Here is a 12223-nt window from a genome sequence, read left to right as displayed (position 1 = left end):
TGGCCAGGCAACAAGCCCTTTTTTTTTCATTTGAGACAGGATCTCACTTTGTCACCCAGGCTGAAGTGCAGTAGTATGATCATGGCTCACTGTAGCCTCGACCTCTTAGGCTCAAGCAATCCTCCCGCCTCAGCCTCCTGAGTAGCCGGGACTATAGGCACGCACCACCACACCAAGCCAGTTTGGTTGTGTTTTGGTGGAGACAGGATGTTGCCCAGGCTGGTCTCGGACTCCTGAGTTTGGACTCCTGAGCTCCTGCTGGGACTACAGGCGTGAGCCACTGCACCCAGCCACAGCAAGCAGATTCTGTGGTGCTCTGACCTCCCAGGCTGAACTCACCAGAGGTCCAGGCACTTTCCAGCGAGTCCAAAGTGCATCACTTTAGCCTCCATTTTGAAATCCCCACACAGTCACTCTACCCCACTACCTGCTGTAAGTGCTGTATCCTTTCCCATGAAGTAGTGATGCTGGCATTGAATGTACTGGGCGGCATTTAATAAGATGCCCAGCAGGGTGGAGTGCTGTCCCTCCTGTCTCTCCCCTGTTCCCCCAGCTGACTGACCCAGGAGCTGGGGCTATCTTCCACCTCCAGAGATTAAGCAACCACAAACGTGCTTTTGCCACTGGGACCCCTAAAGCATGCTTGGGACACAGCGTGCCCCGGCCCACGCCCAGCATGGGCTGCTCAGACACATCCCACTGGACTCTCACCCGTGAGGAGGGCTCTCAGCACTGGTGCCTTCCTCAAAGGGAGCCCAGCTCCACTCTGTGACCCCACAGCACTAGGACCAAACCAGAGGCGGCACAGGGCAAGAAACGCATCCCTGGCACGGTGAGGTACTGTGAAGCAAATGAGGTCATGCCAGCCCCTGCTAGCCACCATCCAAAATTTCTTTATTCACAGTTCAACAACTCGCCACAGCTGCAGAGTTCAGAGGTTTCAAGCACCATAAATCCATCTGTTCCCTGCTTATCTGAATTTCATACAAGATTAATATTTTACCTACATTTGCTGACAAAGACAAATAGCTACAGGGTGCAAAGTGACAATATCCCAGCGTAAATAAACACTGTGAAAAGAACCCAAGTGAAAAGGTGGCATTTGCAGCAAAAAGTTGGTGTTTTAGAGAAAAATTTTTATAAACCAAACACTGTGGTCACATAGCAAAAAAATATTGAAGGTCAGTCCATCACTGTCAATTGTAGTGCATCCAACAGGAAGGTTTTTAGCAAAAATCATGAAAGCACCCAATAATGTAATTAATTTAAAAAGAAACTGTAAGTTAAAATTTGAATCATACTTAAAAGTTAATCAGCAGTGTAAAATAAAAGATTAAATGCACCCTAGTGCATAAACCAGAAAATCCTCCTGCGGTGATGATTTGCTTTACAAATGAAGGTTTTTCTTTAGGTTAACAAAAGGAAAAGTGAAGATAATGCCTTATTTAGTTTGAAGTAACAGAAAGCAGTTGTGTGTTTTAAAGGACTTTAAAATGCCAACGGAATGCCTTGGGAGAATGTGTACTGCTACAGGTAATACAGATTTTGTAACTGGTTTTTCATTATTTCAAGGAGCTCACATCAAGCTCCACGCTTGCCTCCTACACAGTTTCCATCCCCAACCAAAAATCAAATCAAACTTTGTTATGGCAACCCTAGCAAATGAATATCCTGCTCTCTCCACAACACCTGCAATCGGAAGGCCTTCGTTATCTGCTGAATAAATGAGTAGTTCCATGAATATCAATTATGTTGTCCCACTTTGCAGCAAATGTCAGAAGTCCATTTTGACTATTCCATGTAAATAAAGTCATAAACTCATCTGAGTTGAAAGCTACCCTTGGTAAGTACACAGCAGTTTCTTTGGAATTCGGTACTGTGATAACATGCTAGAACAAACTCACATCCAAAGATAGAGCAGTGATTTTGTAGATGATGTTTAAGTTACAGACACCACAATTTCAGAATCATCAAGAGTTTTCACATAAAAATAAAACTTCATCATGCTGATTGCGAAGTGTCCCCAAAGTTTATACACACGGAGTGAAAGTTTATACTTCTGCAGGAAAGGAAGGTTGTAGAGGGTGGAAAAAGGAAAGCAAATTCAGGGGCACGGTGAAGGCCGGCTACAGGGTTTTGGCAGGAAGCTTGGGAGAAGCTGGCAGAAGAGACCCCACTGCCAGAGATCACAGGTGGATGTGGGCTGGCACAGGGTACCATTTGGACTTCTGCTGCTGCTTTTAATACTTCTACTATTCTTTCCTTTAAAAACTGAAGGGAACAGAAAGAGGTCACCTCAGAAGAAAAGTAGTTCCTGAAGCAGCAGAGAAGTGATAGAAAGGGCACACGAGGAAAGCTGCAGTTTTCCACGGAAGTGTGACATGATTTCACCACGCACCACCTGGTATCACTGTCCGCATCTAAATAGTAGTCACAAGCCAGCCACCCTGGATTCAACTTTAAAATAATTCCTTGTCAACAACCCAACTGTCCATTGAGGCATGAATGGATAAACAAAACGTAGTCTATACACACAAGGGAATATTATTCAGCTTTAAAAAGGAAGGAAATTCTGTCGCATGCTACAATACAGATGAATCTTGAGGACATTCTACTAAGTGAAATAAGCCAGTTACAAAAGGGACAAATTCTGTAGGATTCCACTTACGGGAGGTATCCAGAGTCATCAAGTTCAGAGAGACAGAAAGTAGAACGGTGGGTGCCAGGTGGTTGGTGGGGAGAGAAGGAATGGAAGGCTCATGTTTAATGAGGACAGAGTTTCAGCTTAGGAAGCTGGGAAAGTTCTAGAGAAGGATGGTGATGATGGCTGCACAGTAACGTGAGTGTACTTAATGCCACTGAACTGTACAGTTAAACTGTGTTAAGATGGTAAGTTTTATGTTATGTATATTTTACCACAATAAAAATAATTCTGTGTACACTTGACTTATGTAAGGGCCAAGATCTTTCAGGTAGTCTTTTCTTGGGAAATTCTTTTCACATTGGGGGTTCCCTTAAGAAATGACTAATTGTGCATATGGCTATCTTAAGGTGGGACATCCGGAGAATTCCGTAATAACTCAAAATAATTAGAGTCAGAATTACTCACTATGAAAAAGCTCAAATTATGCAGATGATTTTCCTTTTGAATACCCTGTAAATGAAATGAAGTTAAACTAAATTGATGCCTATGATAGATGGTCATATTGTCAAAGTGCGCAAGCTCTCTGTGCTTACCCCCCACCCTACCCATACACACAGGCTCCAAGGAAAGGTCGTGTGAGGCCACAGCAAGAAGGCGGCCATCTGCAAGCCAGGAAGAGAGGCCTCCCCAGAAAATGAGTTTCCCGGCACCTTGATCTTGGACTTCCAGCCTCCAAAATTGTGAGAAAAGAAATTTCTATTGTTTAAGTCACACAGCCTGTGGTCTTTGGTTATAGCAGCCTGAGCAGACTAATACAATATCCTTACTGTTTTCCAAATTCATAATTATAATGGAGTAGAAGAGTCACTTTGGGCCGGCCACAATGGCTCACACCCGTAATCCCAGCACTTTGGGAGGTTGAGGCAGGCAGATCACGAAGTCAGGAGATCAAGACCATGCTGGCTAACACGGTGAAACCCTGTCTCTACTAAAACTACAAAAAATTAGCCGGGCGTGGTGGCGGGCACCTGTAGTCCCAACTACTCGGGAGGCTGAGGCAGGAGAATGGTGTGAACCCGGGAGGCGGAGCTTACAGTGAGCCGAGATGGCGCCACCGCACTCCAGCCTGGGTGACAGAGCAAGACTCCATCTCAAAAAAAAAAAAAAAAAAAATTTGGGAACCATCCTTGTTTATAAAGGAAACGCTAAAAAAACCAACATTCTTTGATTTGGGATAAGAGCCAGAGGGAGTGAACCATGTCAGAAATGGAAGAATTCTTTCATTAGTTTCAGGGCCCTTTGAGGCCATTTTACAACCATACATAATCTAGAGCCAGTTTTAAGGGCTTAATCCTGCCCAAATATTCTAACGAATGTCCAAGTGATTCAAATTCCATCATAAAGAAATCCACTGGATTTTCAACCTGTTCATTGAGGAGAGGACACACGCTCCCTACGTCCCATTCCTGTCTCTTGGGCTTGAGAGAGCACAGGAAGTGGATAGCCAGCTTTTCTGGAGAAAGCAGGTTTCCACATAATGCACAGAGATTTCGCAGCACTCCATGCATGTGTGTTGGCTACGCACAACTGCTGTTTGAAAGAAAAGAACATTGAATAAATGTGAACCACAGATTGGAAGGGAGGAAAATGAAGAGGAATCGTTTTATCAAACAGCACTTCATCAGGCACTTTTCATCAGCCAGAGACCACAAAATGCAATTGTTCTGTTGGCTTACACACGTGGAATTCACATCTTTAAATCAACGAGCTGTGGTTTGGGAGGCGCCTGTGAAGCTTCCCGGGTGTTAATAAGATAGATTAGCAGCACCTCCAGCCCCATCCCACCCCATGCCAGGACTGCGCCCCGCGCCTGCCAAATAGCCTTCCTGAGGCACCACCTTTAGCAGCTGACTATGAAAATCCTTCACGCCCAGGCTGGTCTTTACTCATCCAGCTGAAATCCACAAACCCTGCATTGTCTTTATGACAACTTCCAGTTCTAATTTATCCTAATGGGAAAGTCTTTAGGCTCCAGGACACCACTTCTTTTGAGTTATGGCCCCTTTTGGTGACAACTACCTGGATTATGTGTGTGCTCAGATTTCACAAATAAAAAGGAAGTGGCAGAACTGGCCACCCATTCCTGTTTTGTTTGGTCTTGTTTCTTGAGACAGGGTCTCACTCTGTCACCTAGGCTGGAGTGCAGTGGCTCAATCACAGCTCACTCTGGCCTCCAACTCCTGGGCTCAAATGATCCTCAAGTGCTGGGACTACAGGCCTGAGTCATCAGGCCCAGCCCTGTTTCTGTTACTCAGGCCTCAAAAAGGACAGTAATCACAGTCAAATGTGAAAACAGAAGGCACGAGCTCAGGACATGCAACACACAGACAGCACAGTACACAAATAGACACACACACAGTACACCACACACAGCACACCACACAGACACACACACACACACACACACAGAGCATACTGCACAGACACAACACTGCACACTGTACAGATACTGCACAGACACACACACACAGTACACCACACACACACAGCACACTGCAGACACCACACACACACACAGCACACCACACACACAGCACACCACACACACACAGTATACTGCACAGACACAACACGAACAGCACACCACACACGCACAGAGCACACTGCAGAGAGACACAACACACAGCACGCCACACACAGCACACCACACATACACACAGCAGACAGACACACACATACAGCACACCTCACACACATAGAGCACACTACGGATAGACACAACACACACAGCACGCCACACACACACACAGTACACTGCACACACACACACAGAGCACACCACAGACACGCACAGAGCACACTGTACAGATAGACACAACACACACCGTACACCGTGCAGACAGCAAGGTGCACTGATAGACACACCACACAGAGCATACCACACAGCCACACACAGCACACTGCACAGACACAACACACACAGCACACCACAGCCACACACAGCACACTGCACAGACACAACACACACAGCACACCACACACACACACACACAGCACACCACAGCCACACACAGCACACTGCACAGACACAACACACACAGCACACCACACACACACAGCACACTGCAGATAGACACAACACACACAGCACACCACACAGACACACACACAGCACACCACACAGACACACACACAGCACACTGCACAGACATAAGACACACAGCACACCACACACACACACAGCACACTGCAGATAGACACAACACACACAGCACACCACACACAACACACACAGCACACTGCACAGACACAACACACACAGCACACCACACACACACACAGCACACTGCAGATAGACACAACACACACAGCACACTGCACAGACACAACACACACAGCACACCACACACACAGAGCACACTGCAGATAGACACAACACACACAGCACACCACACACACACACAGCACACTGCACAGACGTAACACACACAGCACACAACAGACACACACAGAGCACACTGCAGATAGACACAACACACACAGCACACTGCACAGATAGACACAGCATACACAGACATACACATAACACCCTGCACAGACACACAGCACACCACACACACACACACACACTGCACAGACACAACATACACAGAGCACATACCACACATACACACAGCACGCTACACACAGCACAACACACAGACACACTGCACAACACACAGACACACTGCACAGACACAGCATACACAGTGCACCACGCAGACAGACACAACACACAACCCACGGTGCAGATAGACACGACATGCACGGCACACCACATACAGCCACACAGACACACAAAACACACATAGTCACACACAACATACACAGCACACCACAGATAGACACACACAACATACACAGCCCATCAGAGACATATACAACATACACATACACAGCACGCCGCACAGCATGTGCACACACACAACATACACAGCCCACCAGAGACACATACAACATACGCAGCACGTCACACAGATACACACAGCACAGGCACAGACCCACACAACACACACAGACACACGCAACACAACACGCCACAAACACAGACACACATAATGCCACAGCACGTTGCTCAGATAAGACACACACAACATGCCACAAAAAGAGGACAAGAGAATGCATGGCATCTTTGGGGTTCTCAAGACTCCCAGGGGAAACCGTCCAACCACTTCCAGGCTGTTAACAGGGAGCAGGGAGTAGGACAAGAACCAGGAGGGAGACGGAGAACTTGCACTCACTGGGCATCCGCAACAGCGCCCAGGCCAATCAGCATGCTGTGCCAAGGCACTAAGGGGGAGCGCTGAACTGCCGCACTGCGCAGAGGAGGAGACAGAGGCTCAAAGGATTGAACTGACTGCCTGGAAGTCCCAGGGCTGGACTTCTCTACCTTTCATCTCTGTGCGTCCTTGTTCCAGTGGAGGAAACCTACAGGGGCTTCGTGGAGGAGGCAGCACTTGAGTTGGCTGGAGAACTCAGGCGAGGAGGAAGAGAATAAGACTGTAGTTTAAGCGGTGCCAAAGGCAATGGATGGGGGCAAGAGAGGGGCGCTGAGGTTTCTAAAAAGGTGGGGTGATGCTCTCACAGTGCTCAGGAAAGAGGATGTGGCCTGGAAGGAGACGTGGTAGTCAGAACAGCATGCCCCATCCAGCCCAGGGAAGAAGGGGCCACCTGGGCAAGACAGCCCTGCAGACTGCAGATGGCACTCTCCTGGCACAGCACCAAAACACTGGACAAACGGTTTGAGTGGGACACCAGCGTCCCCCAAGCTGGGGCAGACTTAACCCTCATCGGCTGAACCATGTGGGGTGAGCAAGACTGATCCCAGAGGAAGGAACGGGGCAGTCATGCAGGGACCCACAGAGCAGCAGCTCCACACCCTTCCAGAAAGGGCCAATCTTACTCTTCGGCCCCTTCCTCAAGAACAGCTGCAGTGGCGGTGCACGCTGGCTCCGTGAATGCCCTGGCAGCAAGAGCCGCAAGACAAGGAGGCCAGGCTCTTCCCTGTCAGACACGCCGATGCACCAGCCTACACTCCCCACCCAGTTCTGGGCCATCAGGAACTGAGGTACAGGAGCACCTTCCGGAAAGATCACGGAAACTACACTTCCCGCCTCTCTGTGCCATTTTCTCTAGGCTTACTAAGGGCACATACCCCTGACAGAGGATGCTGAGAACTTCTAACAGTGTGAAAATTCTGACAAACTCCCACGACCCGCCAGATGCCCTAGCCCTTCCCCAGCCCATTCTATCATCCTTCTCCAGCGCTACTGGGCACACATGCTGTATCTTAAAAAGAAAGAGTAAAACAGAAGAACAGAGTTTCAGGCCCCATTGTGCTCCCAATTAATTGTAAAAAACCCTCTCTGGACCGGAGTTTCCTCAGCTGTGAAATGAGGGTTTTAAACTATTTATGAGGTTTCATCCACATCAAAAAATCTGGGATACCATTTTCCTGTTGACTTCCTGTGTCAATTTCAGGGAAAAAACACTTGACAATAACTTAACTAAGAACTTGCAAAAGAATTGTGGAGGGAAGGAGATAGAGACAGGATCTGTCCTGCAGCCAACTGAGCACTGGAATGCATCCAAAGGGTGCAATATTTTTGCCATAATGATTAACATTTCAACTCCAGAGAAACTCAAGTTGTACCATCATGAAAGCAACATGAAAAATCTAAAATATGTTTTCAGAAGCCACTAAGCATGACAGAAAAGCTGCAGTTTCCTCCTGATCCCTTTTCTGTTTTTAGTGAGCTCTGAATTAACCGGGCCAAGAGCCAGACTCTGACTAATACACGCACCGGCATGAGCATCGCGGGTGCTCCAGTGCCAGAGGATTCCAAACCGCTTCATTTGCTCCAAGGTTCAAGGTCTGCATAAGGAAGCTGTTGTTTCCTGTATTACCAATATCAAACAGCAGGTTTATATATTGAGGTTTATTCAACGACATATTTAAAAATCCTTCAGAACCAGTGGTTCTCACAGTTACTTTTGACCCCCAGGAAACACTGGGCAATGTCTAGAGATATTTTTATTTGTCAGGACTGGGGGAGGAATGCCACTGGCATCCAGTGGGTGGAGGCCCGAGATGCTGCGGAACATCCCACAACACACAGAACAGGTCCTCTTAACAAAGAGAATTATTTGACACAAACGTCAGTCAATGCCAAGGTTGTGAAACTCTGCTTGTAACTATGCCAAAATGTCTGTAATTCTACAGATAGTGTATCCTACACTTTCATTTTCCAAACCACTTTTAGTCTTTACAAAGTAATACATGTACAATTTTTTTTTTTAAATACAGGTGAGGCAAAAGGTTCCTTTTATTAATTACATGCCTTTTAGCACCATCTGTCCCCAATTCCACTTCCCAAAGCAACCACCTTCTCGGAGCTGTTTCTGTGATTGGTGCTGTTCCCTGCATACTGACTTCCAAGTTTGTTTTTCTGTTTGTTTGTTTTGGGGACAGGGTCTGTCACCTAGGCTGGAGTGCAGTGGCACCATCACGACTCACTGCAGCCTTGACCTCCAGGGCTCAAGTGATCCCCCTGTCTCAGCCTCTGCAGTGGCTGGGGCCACAGGTGCACACCACCATGCCTGGCTAATGTTTTACAGTTTTTGCAGAGACAGGGTCACGCTATGCTGCCCAGGCTGGTCTCAACCTCCAGGGCTCTAGTGATGTTCCCGCTTCGGCCTCCCAAAGTGTTGTAATTACAGGCATAAGCCACCAAGCCTGGCCAGACCTCCATGTTTCTAAATAGTCTGTTTATGATACTCTAATCAATAAATCAAGTTTAGATATCACTTACTGATTTTCACACACATAGGTAAGATTTTCACACATCACCAATCTTGTACTGACCCTCCCACGTTTTCAACAGCTCACATAACTTTTTGTTCGGCTAAATCTATATTTCACATATATTACTTTGACAGTGGAATGGGCACTGCTGAGTGGCCAGTATAGTATGATTATGATTTTTTTTCAGTACACTGTTTGTGTTCTCCTAGAATTATTATTTGCCTCTGTTTTCATTTCGGTTTTCTTTGTACTCTTTGATAATCCTTCCAACCCTCTCTAACAATCTATTACATTTTTTACAGGATCAAAACTCTTGGATAATTTGTCAGTTTCATGCCCTTCCTCCCCCAACACCCACCCCCTTCTCTCCCACCTTCAACCAATACACTAACACCAAACTCTCTCCTAAAATTTCTTTCTTTCTTTTTTTTTTTTTAGATGGAGTCTTGCTCTGTTGCCAGGCTGGAGTGCAGTGGCGCGATCTCGGCTCACTGCAAGCTCCGCCTCCTGGGTTCAAGTGATTCTCCTGCCTCAGCCTCCCAAGTAGCTGGGACTACAGGCACGTGCCGCCACGCTCAGCTAATTTTTGTATTTTTAGTAGAGACGAGGTTTCACCATGTTGGCCAGGATGGTCTCAATCTCTTGATCTTGTGATCCACCTGCCTGGGCCTCCCAAAGTGTTGGGATTACAGGTGTGAGCCACCGTGCCTGGCCTCCTCCTAAAATTTCTTGTCTCCTGCCCTAGTCTGTACTACAAGAGTCACTGCCCTGAAAACACCTTTGTTTGAGAATTCCTTCTGCCTCTTTCTGTTTCCAAGATCCCAAACCTCCCCCGTTCTTGGTTTACTCCCTCACTTTGGTGGGACATAGTCTCCACAAGTTTCCTAGAAGTGACATGTGAAAGTATTTTTAGTAGAAACGAAGTTTCACCGTGTTGGCCAGGCTGGTCTTGAACTCCTGACCTCAAGTGATCTGCCTGCCTGGGACTCCCAAAGTGCCGGGATTACAGGCGTGAGCCACCACGCCTCGCCCAAACATCTTTATTCTATCTTTAATTAATAATTAGTAGAGGAACACCTTCAAAATTCTGAGGGAAAATTATTTTCAAAATAGTCTATGTTCAGTCTGTTTTCTAACTTCACATGTTGCTGTTAAGAAATCCAATGTCATTCTGATTCCAAGATCCTTCATGTGACTTTTTTTTTAATCCAGGAAAGTGCGTAGATACTTCCTTTATCCTAAGGTTCTAATGCGTCATGACAATGAGCTTTGATGTAGTAAATTGTTTTGATGTGGTTAATTTTTTTGCATTGCTCTCTAGTCCCTTGGTATAAAATTTTTCTTCTTCAGATTTCAGTTTTGCCTTTCTTCCCTGGAATTCCCACTAGGCAAATATCTGAATAACCATTCTTCTTCTGTCCAATAAAACTCTCTGCACTCTATCTTCCTTGTCTAATAAGGTATCCACTGGCCACATGTGACTACTGAGCACTCAAAATGTGGCTAGTATGAGAGATAAACTGAATTTTACATTTTACTTAATTTTAGTTAAGCTTAAATACAGCTGGCGGCTACAATACTAGGACAGCATAAATCCAAAGACTATGCCAAAAATTTTTTAAAATACGAAAATCAGGGCCTTTAGCACCAACTCTCTGGTGATATTCAATTTGTTTTCAGAAGAAAAGAATTGAGTATAATTTCCAAATCCCACCATTACTATTTTCATAATGAGGTTCTGTGATTTCATTCCTTATGGCGTTTCCTTCCTCACAGGAACTCAAGGGCCTTGTAGAATGGTTATCACACAAGTAGAGAGGTCCCTTTGTACAGAAACATGGGTTTTATTGCCCCTGAAGTATAAACAGTGCTCCTTCAAGTACTCCTCCTTTTTTCCCCTTAAGGGAGCTACTGAGGCCTCCTCACGAAACAGTAACATGTATTATAAGAGAAGTAAGTATTAAAAAACACCTAAAATGAACAAGGCCAGTGAAGGCAACTCCTTATATGGCAAGCCAACTATTCCACGTGTCTTTTCGCACGCTGTGGTAAGAAACGCTGCTTCTGTACACTGGATACTCCGGGTAGAACAGAGGCCAGAACAGCAGCAGGGCCTTCTCCTTGCATGTTTCACGCATTCCATAAATACCACAGATACAACAAACTGTTGTCCAGGCATTCTAGTGCCAAGGACACAGACAGAAAGTAGAATAAAACCAAAGTGCAAAAGTTCTGTATACCCACTCCAAAGCACGAGCCTCCTATTCCATTCGAATGACTGGAAACCACTTTTCATTAGAGCTTAGTGCCTAGAATACAGTGGGCATGTAATAGGTGTATACTTAAATATTGAGCAAGATCAAAACCCAAAGGCAATCACTAATTCTTTTTCTACTTTGAAGAAAAACAGACATACTAATGCTGTATATATTGAGAAATAAATATTCAGGAAAAATCGTTCATTTTTCTATGTAAAGATTCATGGAGAAACACATTTTCTTAGTTTACTCTTCAGGTAAGGCATCGAATTAGTTCCTATAAAATATGGAATCTTATTAAGCTTGTAGATTTTACAAGTTCAGGGTAAGAGTACGAGCCACTGAAATAAGGAGAAAAAGAGACATTAAAGTCACACAAACTTGATTTCCTCTTTAATGTTTTATGAGGCTTGATAAACAATATTTCATGCTTGTACAACTGGCAAAATCAGTACTTCTAAACAAAAAACAAGCCCA

General features: G+C 45.6%; 1 protein-coding gene across 5 annotated transcripts in view; it reads right to left on the bottom strand.

The window, feature by feature from the left end:
- TBL1X (transducin beta like 1 X-linked) overlaps positions 1-12223 on the bottom strand; it is a 258194-nt gene that overhangs the window by 146871 nt on the left and 99100 nt on the right. The gene's annotated exons all lie outside the window — the stretch shown is intronic.

The sequence above is a fragment of the Macaca thibetana genome, chromosome X (genome assembly GCF_024542745.1).
Source record: "Macaca thibetana thibetana isolate TM-01 chromosome X, ASM2454274v1, whole genome shotgun sequence".
Lineage (NCBI taxonomy): Eukaryota > Metazoa > Chordata > Mammalia > Primates > Cercopithecidae > Macaca > Macaca thibetana.
This window is presented reverse-complemented; position numbering and strand designations above follow the sequence as displayed.